The sequence below is a fragment of the Triturus cristatus genome, chromosome 4_2, assembly GCF_964204655.1.
Source record: "Triturus cristatus chromosome 4_2, aTriCri1.1, whole genome shotgun sequence".
Lineage (NCBI taxonomy): Eukaryota > Metazoa > Chordata > Amphibia > Caudata > Salamandridae > Triturus > Triturus cristatus.
In genome coordinates, this window is record NC_140586.1 from 421,562,711 (window position 1) to 421,579,466 (window position 16,756).

At 44.3% G+C, this 16,756-nt stretch overlaps 1 protein-coding gene across 1 annotated transcript in view; it reads left to right on the forward strand.

Moving 5' to 3' along the window:
* The window catches only part of SLC30A7 (solute carrier family 30 member 7), a 225,300-nt gene that overhangs the window by 37,899 nt on the left and 170,645 nt on the right, over nt 1-16,756 (forward strand). The window lies entirely within an intron of this gene.

Consider the following 16,756-nt stretch of genomic DNA (forward strand, 5'->3'; position numbering starts at 1 on the left):
TGGGGGAGAGAGGGTGGGGAGTGTGGTGGGCACGCGCGCAAAATTAATATAAAGACTTACCAAACACAACGTCCTTCGCTCCGGAGCTCTTCTTTTGCCGACACTCACAGGAACAGGATACTGCAACTCCCTTCACCAATCCTAGCGCTGCTCTCACCAGCATGAGAGCAGTGCTAGGACTGGTGGGAGCGGCCTCTCTCGGCTCTCTACAGCGCTCTGGAGGCTTTGGCTTTCTCTAACATAGCTGTCTTAATACAGCTGGGTTAGAGATGTTTAAAGTGCATATGTGTAGCTGGCTGTCTCAAGACGGCTGGCCAAAACGACATGCACACATTAAACAATGCATTAGACAGTCCACCCTCCTCCTTGCTGCTGTCAATCAGCAGCCTCCCCGCCCTGATGCTTGGCTCGGGACGATGACAAATAAAATTGTAATAAATTACCATTTATATTTCATCTCTGGGGCTTTAGGGGATATTAAGTGGGGCAACGCTCCGCCGCTCAAGCGGAGGAGCCGCCCCTGCGTGAGGATCAAGAGATTGCTATCAGGGCTGAGCATGGCAGGGGATCATTGGCCCAGCCAGCCTTAAAAGCAGCCTGAAGGAGCAGCAACAAATTCTCTCACAGAGAATGTAATGATATGCCAGTGCAGTAAAATATTGCTCCTCTGTGTTCCACCCATTCTGTTTTATGAGTTTCTTTTATTTTTGTTTAAAAGGGATCTTTATAACCAAACCTTTTTAGGTAATATTTTTGGAAAATTGTTCTGGGAAATTAATAAACTTGTCCCATTTTCGAAAATAATTTCTTGGGGGTTGGTGTGGAGCATAGATGACCTTTAAAAAACTATTGGAGATGTCTGACTTGCTCAAAACACTTGCTGACGCACTGTATTTTGGGACTAGTATTTAAATCGTTTTCCTGGGCACCCTGTAGCTTACAACCCAATTGTTGATGTAAATACTGTTATCTAGGTTGCAAAACATATGTATTTGCTCTGGAGCAAAGGTGCTGTACAAAGATAGAAGCAAAGAATCCCTAAGTAATCCTCTGTAAATGTGTCTGTTTTGTGTGGACTAGCCAGATCACTTGCCTTTTGCTTGAGTGGGAAAGGAAATATGTAGGAAGCTGGCATTGTGTATGGTATCACCAATAGGTGGTTATACCGAGTCCAGGGTTTCCCCAAAAGTGTACAGGGCTCAATGTAAAACCCAAAGTGCTCTATTAGTGGTAGTGAGGGTGAGTAGCCTTAGGCCTAACACAGAGGAGTGTAAGACATTTATTGCACAATAGTGGACACACGGCTCAAGAAGGAGATCCAGACCCATTTTAGAAAATTATGCGTTGTTTGTACTATATTTTAAGGTCAAGATCTTCGCAATAAGGTAAATACTGAGAAGCTAAAGACAGGCCGGTAGGGCTGGGGCCAAGGCATTCTTTGTCTTCAGTCTTCTCTGCAGTGTCGTCTTCTTGCTTCTTAGGTCATAGCAGATCTAGTTTCAAGGTCTGGTGGAGCCACCTAAATGCTAAATTTAGGGGCGTGCTAGGGGATTAGCAGGTAGGGGCACCTTACCTGGGGGTGACTACACCCTCAATTATGCCACCCACCTATGGGAAGGGGCATAGACCTAGCCCTCATTGGAGGGGTCCCCTCATCTTCAAGATGGAGGAGACTGAAAAGTGTGCTTAACTTCGCCTCCTCCACCACAGGAGTGGGGTTGGCAAAGGTGGGCACACCTCCTAGCCTTTCTAAGTTTCCCCGTAGGTCTTCCCGCCCAAAGTGGGCGTGTAAACCGGGGGCTGCCATCAGCTGCTAGCTGCAGAGGCTGGGTCTCACATTACAAAAGCAGCAGGCTTCTGAAACTTCTCCTTCGAAAACTGGCCAATCCTGGGGGTGGAGGTTAGACACCTCTGCCCAGGATGTGCATTGTTTCTGGTCCCAGAGAGCAGAGGCTCCCCACACAGAGGTCCAGAAACATGTCTGTGTGTGGCAGGATGCCTTAAGCCAGTCAGTGCCTACTGCAGGGTTGGTAGGTTTTCAGGGGGCATACTCTGAAGTGCCCTCTAAGTACATATTATAATAAATCTCACACTGGCATCAGTGTAGATTTATTGCACAGAGCTGTTTGGTACCAAGCACTCCTAGATTCAGTGAAGCCATCATGGTGCTGTGAACTCGAGTTGCCAAGTTCCCAGCCCATGTATTCTTTGTGGATTCCCTGGCATTTACAATATTAAGAAATATACCCTAATACTGTAGGGGCATATCTCCTCATGCAAATATGCTCACAACTGGAATATAGTGCACCCTGCCTCGGGGTTGGTAAGGCCTGCTAGAGGGGTAACTTACCTATATCTTAGGCAATGATAGCTGGCATGGCACACAGCCAGTGTGCCATATCGACTTGGTCATTTTTTTCACCTCACAGGGACATGCCAGCTGCAGGGGCAGTGGAATTGTCCCAGTGAGGTGGTCCATGGAGACCTCTTCAGCCTCCAAGCGCTAGGTACCCAGGGTACCACTACTAGGGACTTACAGGAGGGCAGAAATACCAAGTGTGGACATGTTGTTAGGGAAAGAACACTGGTACTGGGAACCTGGACAGCAAGGACCCAGTACTCTACAGTCACAGTTAAATCAAAAGCTGTGCAAAAAGTGTTTCGGGGGGGGCACAACAGAAACCCATTTTCTCACAAATATGCACTGCTTTTGTGCTTTCCAAAGCATAACATGAACGTAATATTTAGATAATAGCTTTTATTAATGTATTGTTTAGAGTTGCTGTAGAGCACCCGATTCTAAAGTAGCAGTGCTACGTCTTCCTTCATATCTTACTTGCTTTTGTAGACAGCCAGTATAGATCTTTGTCTTATTGTGAGTTAATCAGCCATCTTAGCTGGAGGCAGTTTAATTTCCTTGTATGCACATTTCCTGCTTTAGCATATCCTGCAATTTAAACATCTGGCATTTTTGTTCTCGGAGGCTCAAGTACAACCTGTTGCATTGTTTTTTGCATCAAAGTTTAGGTTTACCTAGCCTGAAACTAATGTTCACAATGCTTTAAAATGAACATCATTATACGGGTATTACCGTGCCTGTCAGTTAAAGTCATTCTAATTTATAAGCGTTTGTGTTATATAAATTATGTTGCCAGTTCAAATAACACACACCCACAAATGTTTATAATGGCTTCATGAATGATTAAAAAATGTAGCTCAAAAAGTTGACGAGATTGTGCAGAATCTTTAGTGGGTTATGTATTAATCGTTTAGACCTTATAACTCCTATTTACATTACTACTCTTCTTTACAATTATGTCACGGGTCTTACTTGCCATTACCTGCCTGCTTTTTCAGCATATCTTTTACAAAATGTGTGTAATCTAAAATATATTACATCTGTGTAGCAGGGAAGCTGAGGTAACAAACACTTCATTCTAAAGGCTTCAGTGTATGTACGGTAAATGTTATTTTCCGATTCGTAGATCAGCATACAATGATAATAACTTTAAAACAAAGTGTATGTTTGTTAGTACATGTGGCAGGATCTGGGAACGTATTATGAAGAGGGCACACTTTTCCTGTTTGTGCCACGGTGCACCTTCAAACTGGTACACTGTGCATAAACAGGGAGAGTGAGCCCTATTATGTTGAATGAGCTGCCCCTCATGGTAGCTGCAGACTTGTGCTGCCCTGGGGGGGTGGGGCAGCGCATTCAAGTGAACTACGGAGCAGCTTCTTTAACGCCACTCCTCGTTTCACAGTGCAGGTGGCACTCGTCAGCACTTTCAAGAGGGATTAAAGATCCCCTTGCAGGCAGGTGATGTGACTTACTGCCCCCTCCAGCAAGGGGATGTCTGGGATGTTCATGGGACCCCCTGAGGACTGGCCTCAGGAAACACACTGAGAGTGCGCCACCTTTTTGTGGCACATTCTCAGTGCGCCTCCTGACACCTTTTTTGCCTTTGTGCACATGTCCATAATATGGTGCGGGTGTAGAGGCAAAGAGATTTTCTCATTTGCATGGAGCCACACTTCCATGCAAATGAGGGAATGCCCACTTGAGATGGCGCTGGCTCTACATGTATGCAGCGCTATCAGTATTACGGAAGGGGCCTCACAAGTATCTGCGACCCCTTCTATATTTCCAAAGAGCCCTGGGGGCACACAAACTGGGTGCACCTTCCAGTTGCGCACCCAGGGCAATTTCTGTAATAGGGCCCTCGATCCCTTTGAGTTTCACCACAGCTGAACATGCGATCATAGCACGTTTGCTTAGTGAGCAAGTGGAGTGTGTAACAATAGAAATGGGATTTCATTAAGCATCAGTATGTTTCTGTTTGCAGAACTGTATTGGTCTCGAGCAGACATACATGAGATAGTTTTGCTTTCAAAGAGAATTTACATGATTGAGTTTTTACCTGCATGCATTTAACATTTGAGAGAGATTCCACCAATTTGCAGGATTACCAAGAACTTCTCCCAACAAACGTTAAAGTTAATCCCGGGTCTTACATGTATACCCTATCACTTGGGAAAAGAGGAAACCAACTACATGGCATCCTCCACAAACAAAGGAGCAGTTCTCGGCATCCCCAACAGAACCTCAATGTTGACAATGCCATAATTGCGGGTCGGCAAAGAAACAATAGTCAGTCCCAGCACCACCATTAATAACTACTCCAATGCCTTTGATGGAAGTATAATGCCAGCTCACTTCCATGTCTGCATACTGTTAGTATTGTGTCCAGGATGTGACTGTCATGATGGAACTAAAACAGAGCTACTTCAAATTTCTCAATTTCTTTTGAAAATTAACATTATGTGTAATTGTTCTCTAGTTGGCCAAACCTTCTAGGTTCATATAGGATTGTCTTCAGTATGAAACAGCTCTATGGTTGAATTATACAATGGCGGAACAGTCTCACCATCAAAGTTTGTGTTCATCATAGTTGGGATGGGGGTTAAAAACTTTGGTGACTCCTTAATCAGAAAAGAGTACCAATGTATATCATTGCTGCAAATGAATGATCTTATAAATAGAGATATTTACAAGACACACTGTATCTGATTGATATTTTTGGTGCCATATATGTGGATGGTCTAACAACATGTTTGTATGTTTTCAAATCTCCCTTAAAACTGGAGAATGTGTGCAATTCCCTGAGCTTTAGTGTAAGCGGGTTCCACACAATGGTCCCTGCTGTAGGTATTTAGTTACTGTTGTTAGTGCACCTTCTATGTAAGTCATTGACGATGTTTGCCGAGTACATTGTAGAAGCCTTTTAGTGCCAAATTGTGGTGGAGGGTAACAAGATTCATTCCAGTGCTGCTGCAACACATACTTTATCAAGGATTTATGCTTCCAACTCTTAACCGATTTACTAAATAACTTTCTGTACATGAGTAGATTTTGCTCTCAAAACATAGTTGACGTTTTGATTCTGTCAAAAGCAGTGGGACTTAAGCTCTCCAAGTCACCGTTTTAACCCGTTTTTGAACGTATGACCTGGCCATTTCATATGTTTTCACTTTTCAATTTTGATTAGCTAGAACTGGGGTCCGCGACCTTTTCTGTAGTGAGATCTACTTCTGATCTGTGAAAATGATTGTGAGTTACAGAAGGCTTAACAACTGGTGCATTGTTACCAGACACCCCCATGGCCAGCTGCATTGACTTCAAGCCTAATGTCCATGGAGCCAGATACTATGGTTTGAACAAAATACTTTAACTAGGAGCACTATGACAGAGCTGCCATATGCCATTAGCAAAAAAACGATGGATTTAGGCCCAGATCTCTGTACTGGGGTGAATGTATGACATTGTTCTGCATTCTGTCCATCAATTGTTGTTTTTGCATATGTGTTAATGAGAGCGTGGTCTTTAGGGATGTATGAAAATGTGTGCGTAAGAATGGGCTATATTTGTATGGGTGACAGAGAGCCTGTGTCGTATGTACGTGCAACACAGGACATACCTTTCGCCATATGTGGCAACATTACAAAATCATACAATAATTTTTTTTTAAACAGGAGAAATGTAAGGTGCAGAAAAATGTTCTGCAAAAATGTTCATAATATGGAACATTTTCTGTACTGTAAATGTCTCTCATTAAAACAAATGGCTGTATATTTCAGTTATACTTATCGCACAGTGTCTATTGGCCACTGGGAGAACGGGGCCTACTGTTTGTAAATGTGACACTTTGAAATGGGTGAAAAGTAAAATAAAGAGTAAACTTAATCATTTGTTTTGTCAACTGTTTTTATTGATAGCACTGCTTCATAACACATCGCAAAGTATGTCGTACATTTCCTTACATTATCATATTATACAACAACCTGCCTTATTATTCACAAACTATCTAGAGTTAACTTAATTATTAAGGTAACTTTTCATTCTCATTTTCTCCCATATAAAAGCATTCAGAAACATCATTTTCTTCACAGCTCTGATACTGAGTTTATAAAGACTTTTATTTAACAGCTAAATACCTCAGTGCTTCAACTCTTCACCTGTGTGTGCCAGCCTCAACCTTGGTCATAAATCTGACTGAGCACTGCTCACTATCAGGCCCTACCATCTTCAGCCTGATGTTAATAATATAACATAAACGCATCCTTCCTTTAACTTTAAAAGGAAAATATGATCCTGCGCTTATATAAAAAAGAACTCAAGGCTGTGAGCTAAAAGCTGTCTGGGAGCCTCTGGTAGCTCGTGATTGACTGGTTAGAGATACCTGTTGCCGACACCACTCAGCTCAATCCACAGGAGCGACGAGGAAGTCCCCACACTCCCAAAGCCCCTCTATGGGTGAGATCAACTCAATTAAACTCACACCCACAGGTGAACCCTCGGAGATGTGGGGCTGAAATGTGAAGGCAGCTAACACTTCGGAACCCCCAGCTGGTTGTTTTCAGGATGCACTGGAAGGGAACAACCTACAGAGGAAATAAGGAAGAGAATGTTACTTAGTCCTTCCCCACCCCTATTTTGAGAATACACAGGCTATCACAATTGCTGGCGTTATGATTGACACACACACACACAATGTCCCTTACCAACTGAACATCTCCTTAGGCCAAATGAAGATCCGAATGACCAGCAGTGCAGAGGATGATTGTTGGTAGCAATTAATTTTAGAATCAGTTCAACAGCTTACACGTACTGATTCAATACGTCCAACCATAAGGTAGGAAACTACCAGCGTATGAATTCACCCTGTTGCTAAAACGTAACAACGTCAGTAAGTAGTATTTACCGGGAAACTAACCAGCTAGTTTAATCTGAGGAGTAGGAAAAGTCAGAGTACCAATAAGGGAGTCAGATGTATACTACAGGAGAGGGAAAGCTAACCTCTAGCTAAATACCCATGTGGGATCCGGGCGCTGCCTCCAAGGAACGACTTCTTGCTTATCTGGCAGCTAGCGGGAAGCTCGTTACTATGTTTCACACAAAGGAGTAACAGAACGCGACCGCGTTTTAAATCTAGGGTTGCAGTCGCGGTTTTTTATACCTTGCAAAACGGCTAAATCACAGCAGCCGCGCTACAATCTTCAAGGCCAGGGAGTGTACAACAGAGTACGCCGATGGACGGCAGAGGAGCGGGAATCACAGCCGTTCAGGAAGGGGAGGCAGGAGACAACAAGCGGTACGAATGAGCAGACCGCGTCTTTGCAGAGACAGCCGTAACAATCCAAAGCCTATAACACTGCAGGGGAGAGTCTCACCCGCCTTCTCACGAGAACCAGGGAAGTGAACTAAATAGGCAGGAGAGAGCACCAGGGACACAACACGTTATACTCTTCCGTAGTCTTCAAAATACCGGGAAACGCCAAAACACACAGGCAGGATACAAGGGGCGTGGACGAGAATTCGGGAATCCGAAAGCCAAGCACCGGCTTCTCGGCCAGTCAGGGTTTATATGGAAGGGAACGTAGGGAAACTCCACCTCCCTAAAGGGAAAAAGGGACCGTCTTAAAAGTGTGTGTCAGCACAAGGCCAGCAGGTAACTCGCTATTTCTCAGTCGGAACCCAACTAAAGACTGCGCAAGAGACCCTACCTCAAACAATACCTGAGCTAGAATAATGCTTTAATGAGTTTTTTAAGTGTGTGTATTTGTAATTTTCATTTTGCCCCATTTATTTAACAAGCATTTGCAATGCAATAGACCTCGCATTTACACGAGTTTGAGCTATTAACATTGTAAATGACATTGCCTTTTATTTTTATTTTCGTTTTTAAAACCTAAATAAAAGGCATTGCAATGCCAGTAGCTTAAACTCGCCTAAATGCGAGACCTATTGCATTGCAAATGCTTGTTTTTATCAGGGTTAGTTCAGTGTTTAATTTGAGCTGGTAGTTGCCCTTATTTTTCCTCATCAGACATATGCCCAGAGCAGGAGAGAGAAAACACAAAAGAGGGGAAGAAGTAGGAAATGAATGACAGAAAAACAGTGACAAAGAAAGAAAGCAAAGATGAAAAAGAATCTGAAAGAGGGAGCTAATGGAGGGGGTGGATGGTGGTGGATGAAAGAGGCATACAGTGGTTTTAACACTACGCAGCCTCTGTGTTTGGCACCCTCGACATTTGATAGCGTCTGCCACGGGCTTCTGAGGAAAATGCTGGCCCCGGCACTTATTCTCATAAAAATTAAGCACGGGGGTTTGTTGCACAGTTCCATTGCATGTCACTTCAAGCTTGGTAAAAAAACAGCCAATCTGGTGTCGCACATTCATTCACTGGCTTGCTCTTTGGTGCGGGCGCCATTTCGACTCTGGTACATTGACTCATGGTGTTATTTTACCTTCTGCTAATGCGTTTAATTTACCTTGCACAGACATAAACACCCAGTAATAAAATCTTAAGTGGCTCAAACTCGCGCCCCTGTTCATTTATCATTTCCGTGACATCACCAAGGTTAAACCTAAAGCACAGTGCAGAACGGGGAAGCGGTGGGATCGGAGATGTGCAGTCTGACACTATAGTGAGTGACGCCATCACTACCCTAGGGGATACAACATTCCGTGCCAATCATGAGTTCAATAAATACTGTCACCAGATGACAGACTATGAAGGTCTCCTCCGAGGGGAGAGAAGTTTGCCTAAGGGCTACGGCGGTCGGCGTCAAGTCGGGGGAACCGGGCTCGAATCTCGGCAAGGACGCGTGACATCCTGTGATTCTGGTTAAATCGTTTAATCTCTCCGTGCCTAACAAAAACAAGATGCTGCTAGAGTGACCATAATAGGATCGAAAAAAGCTTAGGACAGACCAAATAGAATGAACCTTGATGGGCCACATGGTCACCCTGCTATTCGCTGGCATGTTGGAACTTTGCGGAAGATGCAAAACTGAAAGTCTAATTGCAGAAAATTAACTTTTTTTAAGGATACATCTTTAAATACCTCAGTAAAAACGATGCGTACACAACATTCCTCCCGAATATATACAAATGCTTCTTGTAAATTAATAAAATACAGATTCATTGTTAACAAATGACATCCTAATATTCCCTCCAGCTGGTGCAGTGGTGTGGAAAGGACTCAGTTTAAAGATGGCGGCTCCAGTAGCATATCATTGTGGAACAAGTGTAGCATGGCTCCCCCCGCCTCCCCCTCGGGTGAGTGGTGGTGCAGGGACAGCAGCCACGTGACCTCCGCGGGATAATGCGAGTCGTGCCTGGTAGCTCACTCTCTGATCAGGCAAACGATAAGAGCTACATAGAGGAAATATACAGGCAGCAAGCAACGCAGGACTCGAAGACAACTTAAGTTCAAATATGGACTGCGGGGTGATCACCTCCAAAACCAGACTCATTTTGCTCAGCCTCATATTCTGGGTAAGCGTGTTCTTTCTAAGCGGTGAAAAGTTTAAACAAGCTGTCTCCGTGGAGCCGACGGGAAAATGGAAAGTGAAAGTGCATGAGGCTGCTGAGGACTGAAGGGGGACAGGAGATGTGCACACCGCGTGGCTGTACACATCATTGCAAGCGCGTCTCCACAAGCGCGTCTACAGACTACAATCGCCAAAAGCCCTGCGCGTGCCCTTCTCCTGTCCCACTTCAGAGGCAAGTCAGCAACAATAGATCTCGCTGGCAACAGCGCTTTCGCGCTGCGTTCGCCAGGCGAGACCTAAAAATGGTCTTTGACATAAATATCCTGGGCTGTGTGGTTGAGGCTCATGGACCACATCAAAGAGTTTGAAGTTTTGATGCATCTAAATGAAAATTAGTGTTCCTGGATTTCATGGATTAACTTTTTACCTACTAATGTGTATATTTTTCCCTATGTATACAGTACATGTTTACTACAATAAGAGGTATGCCAGATGCTCACAAAGGTAAAATAGGATTTCCTCAGTCATCAAAATGAATTTGATTTGCAAAGTCAACATATTTAATTGATTCTTTGAATAACCATTACAATTAGGATTACAGGCAGAATGCAGTTGCACTTTCGCTGTCTTGGGTTTTGACTGTTTTGAACACATTTTAAATAATACATTCAACCACAAGAGAAGGAGCAAACTAAGCACAGTGATTTTTATGTTTTCTTAGGAACTTGTTGACTTTTCCAAGTTCAAATATTGTATCACAAACCTTATTGTTTGCATATCAGTGACATCGGCACCGCAGGACACCCTGACTTGTAGAAGCAAACGTCCTGAGGGACCTGATGTGCGGGAAGATCTTACTGAGTGTACTTACACGGCTCTATTTCCAAAAATAAGTGTTATAAGCTAATCAACTAACTAAACGATGCTTTTTCTTCAGCCTTTCCCATTTAGCTGATAGCTTCGCGAAATGGATTACACATACTAACATTCTCTGTTGACCTGTTATACTAATGTTTTTCAATTATATTTTCTGACGCTGGTCATGCAAGAATCTCACTTCAGTAATTGAATTAGCATAAATAATTGTTAAATCCTTTTACATCTTATAAGATGTATATGGACAAGGTCATAAAAGGGTGCCGAAGGATAGCAATATTGGGCACTATCTGTAGATGTAGTTTTACCTCGAGGTGTTAAGATCTACCTAAGCTAGTTCCTTAATACATGACAGAGTACAGTGGATATTAAGGGCAAAAGGCAGAGCAGTGTTTGAGGGGGAGAGGGTTCATCTTTTTTTTGTACAAAGTATGCATGTTTATTGCAGAGATTAGAATTATCAGTGAACCTCTAATTGCTATACACTAATGTGTGGTGAAGTGGACAGTCTTGATAATCAGAAATAGTAATTGGGCATAGGCTGATAGCGTAGAAGAGAGGTGATTTTTCTTGGCCACTGTATGTTAATCTCGCCTTTTAGTCCATGTGGTGCCATTCAAGCTCTTTGAAGACTGCAGAGTCCTTGATGGGCACCAGAACCACACTCCTCTGGTATCAACATATGACTAAAGTTTGCACATGATGGTGATGATGGCCTTGAGGGTATCTGCCTCTGTGAGAGGGGCGTGCTGGGTCAGATTTGGCGTGGAAGCGCTGCCACTTACTTACTAGTGATGACTGGAGACACTCCTTGTATATAGCAGGTTCTGGTTTGACCAGAACCAGCACAGACATCCTCAGGATGTGCTTGCTGGGTGGGGCAGCAAGAAGCAAGACCAGGCGTATTCTTGGGGAGATTCAGCTGTGCAGTGCTAGTGCTGCATTTCTGTGTGTAGTAGGTCAACTGCAGTAGCTGTCCAAGTATGGCAAATAAACAACAAAAGCAAGAAGCATAGTTCCTTCCACCATGCTAACAAAGGAGGGGGGGCTTAGAGGACATGGACAATTTTGCACCTGTAGGAGACCTGTCTAAGTGCCATAAGTATATAATTACCACCAAGTGCATTATTATTAAAATGTTGGAAAAGGTATAGTAAAGTTGACTTCAGTAGAGTCCCGTCGAGAAACATGGAAACTAAGGTGCTGGCTGAAAGGATCATGGAGCGCATCGGATTGCAGTGTGCTGCAACTGGGGGGGGTCATGCCATTGGAGGAAAAGGGTCAGTGTGAAAACACAAGTTCTGTGTTCTTTGACAAACGCCAAGAACATGCTTAAAAGAAAGATGGCTGCAAAAAAACTATTGATGGACAGAATGCAGAACAATGTCATACATTCACCCTAGTACAGAGATCTGGGCCTAAATCCATCATTATTTGCTCACCATGCCATTCCATTTTGGACCCAGCCATATGCAAATCAGTATTGACCCTGTGCCCAATGGGAACAGTCCAGTCCGAACTGCCAGGCTAGGTCCTCCCTGGACTGGAAACAAGCATCCTAGGACCGGTTTCGGGGTTTCACCCCTCTTCAGCCAGGATAGCTTGATTCCAGTGGCATGGAGAGCACGGGACTCACGTCTGAGCATACCCGTCCCACTCAGGGTGACAAATGCAAAAAGAACTATTGATGGACAGAATGCAGAACAATGTCATACATTCACCCCAGTCCAGAGATCTGGGCCTAAATCCATCGTTTTTTTGCTTGCTCACCATGCCATTCCAGTTTGAAAGATGGCAGCAATTGAAAACCTATGAAGGGCATCTAATATCCTTTTTCTCGGCTTGGAGACTTTGGTAACAGTGGTGATGCAGTCTTTCCTCCTCCAGCCTGTTAACACTACCAGGGGATGGTTTAGATGTGTTTCAAGACTCCTAACATGCCGCTTTCCGGTCTTCTGCGCATTCTACTGCCTCTGAAGTGGGTTTCATTATCATGGCTCCCATGGCCCTGATCTTAAACAATCCCTCCTTACGCAAGGTAGGTTATTTGAAAGGGACTTGCCAGAGGAAACCAGAGGGTGCTTCGATTTCTGGATTTTGGTGCCCAGATTTAGTGTAAGAGAATATAGTTGCATGCGATATGTGGTGAAAAGGTGGCTCTGGATGCTTGATCATAGTGCTACTCAAGAGTGTGGCATGGCAACAAATCCTACATTTCCCCCCAGTTGAAGTGAGAGTCTGAAGACAAATCCCGAAGAGGGTAAATTTATCCTTTTGCATTCAGACTACTGGATCAAGCTGCACTTGAATTGAATCTGAAATTGAATCCACAATATCTACTACCAATATATTATCAAGGTAAGTAGTGGAGTTAGGAACAGTATATTTACCTATACAAATTCTTTCCTTGACATGTTGGTAGTCTGTTTTCTGGAGTAGATCCAATTGCAGCTCAATGTTGTTGACCCCGATATGTTGAGAACATCCACATCCCATCGTAACAGTTTTTTTTTTCTTCATGTCCCTCTGATTTTGCACCTTCTTCTTAGTAGTATTACAGAGTATTAGCCTATATTTCTAATTTGAAAATATGATTCTTGGCGGGCTAACTTGCTTGACATTTGCCATTTTATAATTTAATTGCTCTCTTTTCTCCCCATTGTCCATATTATAACTCTGGGAAGTTTGGTATTGGTAGATAACATAAGTAAAAACAAAGTAGAGATGGCCTACAGAAACACCCGCAACTTTACAATCTTGGATTTGTGGATTAGGTCTTGGATTTATGAATTAAGTCTTGGAGCACGGTGCTAAGGTGCTGTGATTTGTTTACTTAAAGCACATTGCTTATTCGTTTCTTGTGACCAATATTAAAACACTTGCCCCAAAAACATTTTCTGCCATTCATTTTATATCATGCCCTCTTAGCCCTTCTCAAAGCTGAGTTTGGCTTTTCAAGGATTGATATAAGAAGCTATTATCAGAAATGTGTGAGATTTATATAACATGATGGTTTCCATCTTGATGACAACAGTCCTTCATTACTGCTCACATGGTGCATCTATTAAAATGATTAGTAAAGATTGATCAAACCCTAGTTAAAGTTCTCATTTTGATATATATATATATTTTTAATTGTTTGTCTCGTAACCCTTTGATAAATCTAGACACTACACAATCAAAATGTTTCACTCTCCCAAGGAACCCCCGAAGTGAGGATTGCTGATTTCATTTTTAGCAGTGACAAACTAAAAGGATTTGGGGTTTTAGAGTTTAACTATTGTATTGGCAAATGGAACAGCAGCAAAACATTTCCATTTAGACAGAAACAAATCACCCCATATATTACTTCTAGCCTGCTACATTTTTTCCGACAACCCTGTCTGGCTCATTTATAATTCTGTAACGTCCAGTTTTTGCTTACGATGCATATAATCCGGCCCGACTCTAGGATTGTGTCTCTGGGTAAGCCATGAAGAACCAGGGTGTTCTATAAAGATGAATGGGTTCCGGTAGGTATTTCAGAAATTTGATATTTTAGGTGTTGGCATCTGTACTCTTTTTAAACATTTTTAAGGCAATAACCACCATCCATAGATCTACATACTTCGCTTTCTCTGATGCCCTTCAGGCTTTAGGAAAGGGGAGGGAATGAAAAATGTCCTTGCTATCGTAACAGGAAGTTTCAATTCTATTATTAAGTACTTGGAGGCGAGGATTATGCTTATCTTTCTCCACTTTATTACCAAGCAGCCATTTTAAAGAACTGGTAAACAAACATTCCCATAAACCATAGGGAATGGAAAAGAGTTTAACAGTAGAGTATGCAGTCCATGTACAGAGTGTCTGTGGGAATCCACCAATCACAGGGCTTCCAGCATCTCATAGTCCTCTGTCAACCTCTACTTCCCCTCTTTTGATGCTCTTGCACAGCCAGCCCGAACACCTCAGGAATCCTGCTTGACGGAATCCCCTGCAGGTAGTAAGAAAAACAATAATAAGGCAACCGCCGTGGCTAAGGTTTAGCCCTGTAGGGGGAAAGACCAATGCAAAACTTACACAACTATAACTGGAGTAAAACCCAAGCATAACACACTTTACTTACTCTGATACGAGGATAGGCAGTTACACATAGGTGTACCCTGGGTGGGATAATCCTCGCCTCCGAGTCCTTAATAGAATTGAAACTTTCCGTTACGATAGCTAGGAAATTTTTCATTCTATGTCAGGACCGGAGGCGAAGATTATGCTTGTTTAAAGCTTACTCACCACCAAGTGAGCCATATCAATCACCGGTTTAAAGTAAAACCGTTTGAAGGTGGAGTCTGAAGACCAATCCGCAGCATTCGGAATGTCCTCCAGACGAGCTCCTAGGGTAAATGCTTTAGAGGCCATGGCCCCCCTAGCTGAATGGGCGCCAAAAACCCAAAGGTCAATGCCCGCGTCCTGCATCACCCAACGGACCCAGCGGGCAATAGTTGGAGAGGAAACAGCCTTGTGAGGCCTCTTAAGGGCGATAAGCAGCTGTCGCTCACCTGGAGGGCGAATTTCCTCCGACATCTCCTCATATGCCTTTAGGCAAGACACTACGCAGAGCTTAGGAGACTCTGGGAAGGCAGGGTAGGAAATAGTTTTTGTGCTAGTTTTAGTCCGCCGATGAACTGTAAACGTGACCCCCGTAGGGGAAAAAATTCTCCAAGTCACATCCAGCACCCGGACGTCAGACACTCGCGCCGAAAGCTCCTTGCGGGAAAGGAATCTATTCGGCTGCCAGGACAGGAACTAGTTTAAGACCTGATTTACGTCCCAAAGGACAGAATACCTCGGCTCCGGAGGTAAGGACAGACGAATGCCTCGCAATAACCTACACACTAAGGGATGCTCACCCACTGGGGAGCCGTCCACCAAGGCATGCCCTGCCGAAATCGCAGAACGGAAAGTATTGATCGAGCGATAGGCCAAACCGTCCTCCGCCAGGCCAGCCAAAAAATTTAAAACAGCAGTCACATCTGCTGCCACGGGACCGAAACCCCGTCGCAAACACCAACGATACCACCTCCTCCAAGTGGATCGGTAGCGCTTAGCTGTACTGTCAGCTCAGGCCTTGGACATGAACTTCTCAGCTGCTCCTGAAAGGCCCGGGACCTGCCAGCGTCCCCGGTAATCCTCCATGCCATCAGGGCCAGAGAGCCCTGTAGAATGAGCGGGTGAGGATCCTTGTCTGGACTGAGCAGGAGGGCTGGAAAGCGGGGGAGTGAGATTGGAGAATCCCAAGGAAGTTCCAGCAGAACTGGAAACCATACTTGCGACCTCCATAGTGGGGTGCCCAACACCAAGGTCGCCCCTTGCTGGCGAACCTGGGCTGAGACTCTCGTTATCATGGCGAACGGGGGAAATGCGTAGCCTGCCTCGTTCTGCCAATCCTGCAGAAACGCATCTGTCCTCTCCGCCAAGGGATCCAGCTGAAGAAGCGAGGAAGCTGATGATCCAGGCGGGAGGCAAACAGATCCACTGAGAAGGGGCCCCAGACCTGCTGAAGATCCGAGAACACCCCTGGATGGAGCTTCCAAAGGCTCGCATCGTGGAGGTGACGAGAGTGAAAGTCTGCCACCTGATTGTTCCGTCCCGGAAGATACTCCGCCGTGAGAGAAACCTGATGGTCCAGGCAGTATTGCCAAAGATGCGCTGCTAGGTCCGATAGACCTCGTACCGCCAAGATGGTTTATGTAGCGGACTGCCGATACGTTGTCCATTTTGAGAAGGACACATGATCGTATCGAGTCCATTGTCCAGCACTGGATTGCGAAAGAGCCTGCTAAGAGCTCCAGACAGTTGATGTGGTATTGTTGTTCTTGAGGAGACCACACACCGCCCGTAGTGAATTCTCTACAACTCGCGCCCCAGCCGGACCTGCTGGCGTCTGATTCGATAACGATATCTGGCGTGGACCCAAATATCGCTCTCCCGTTCCAAGCCTCCATGTTGGCAAGCCACCATTGAAGCTCTTCCCTGGCATCCTCGGCCAGCGGAAGCTATTGCGAA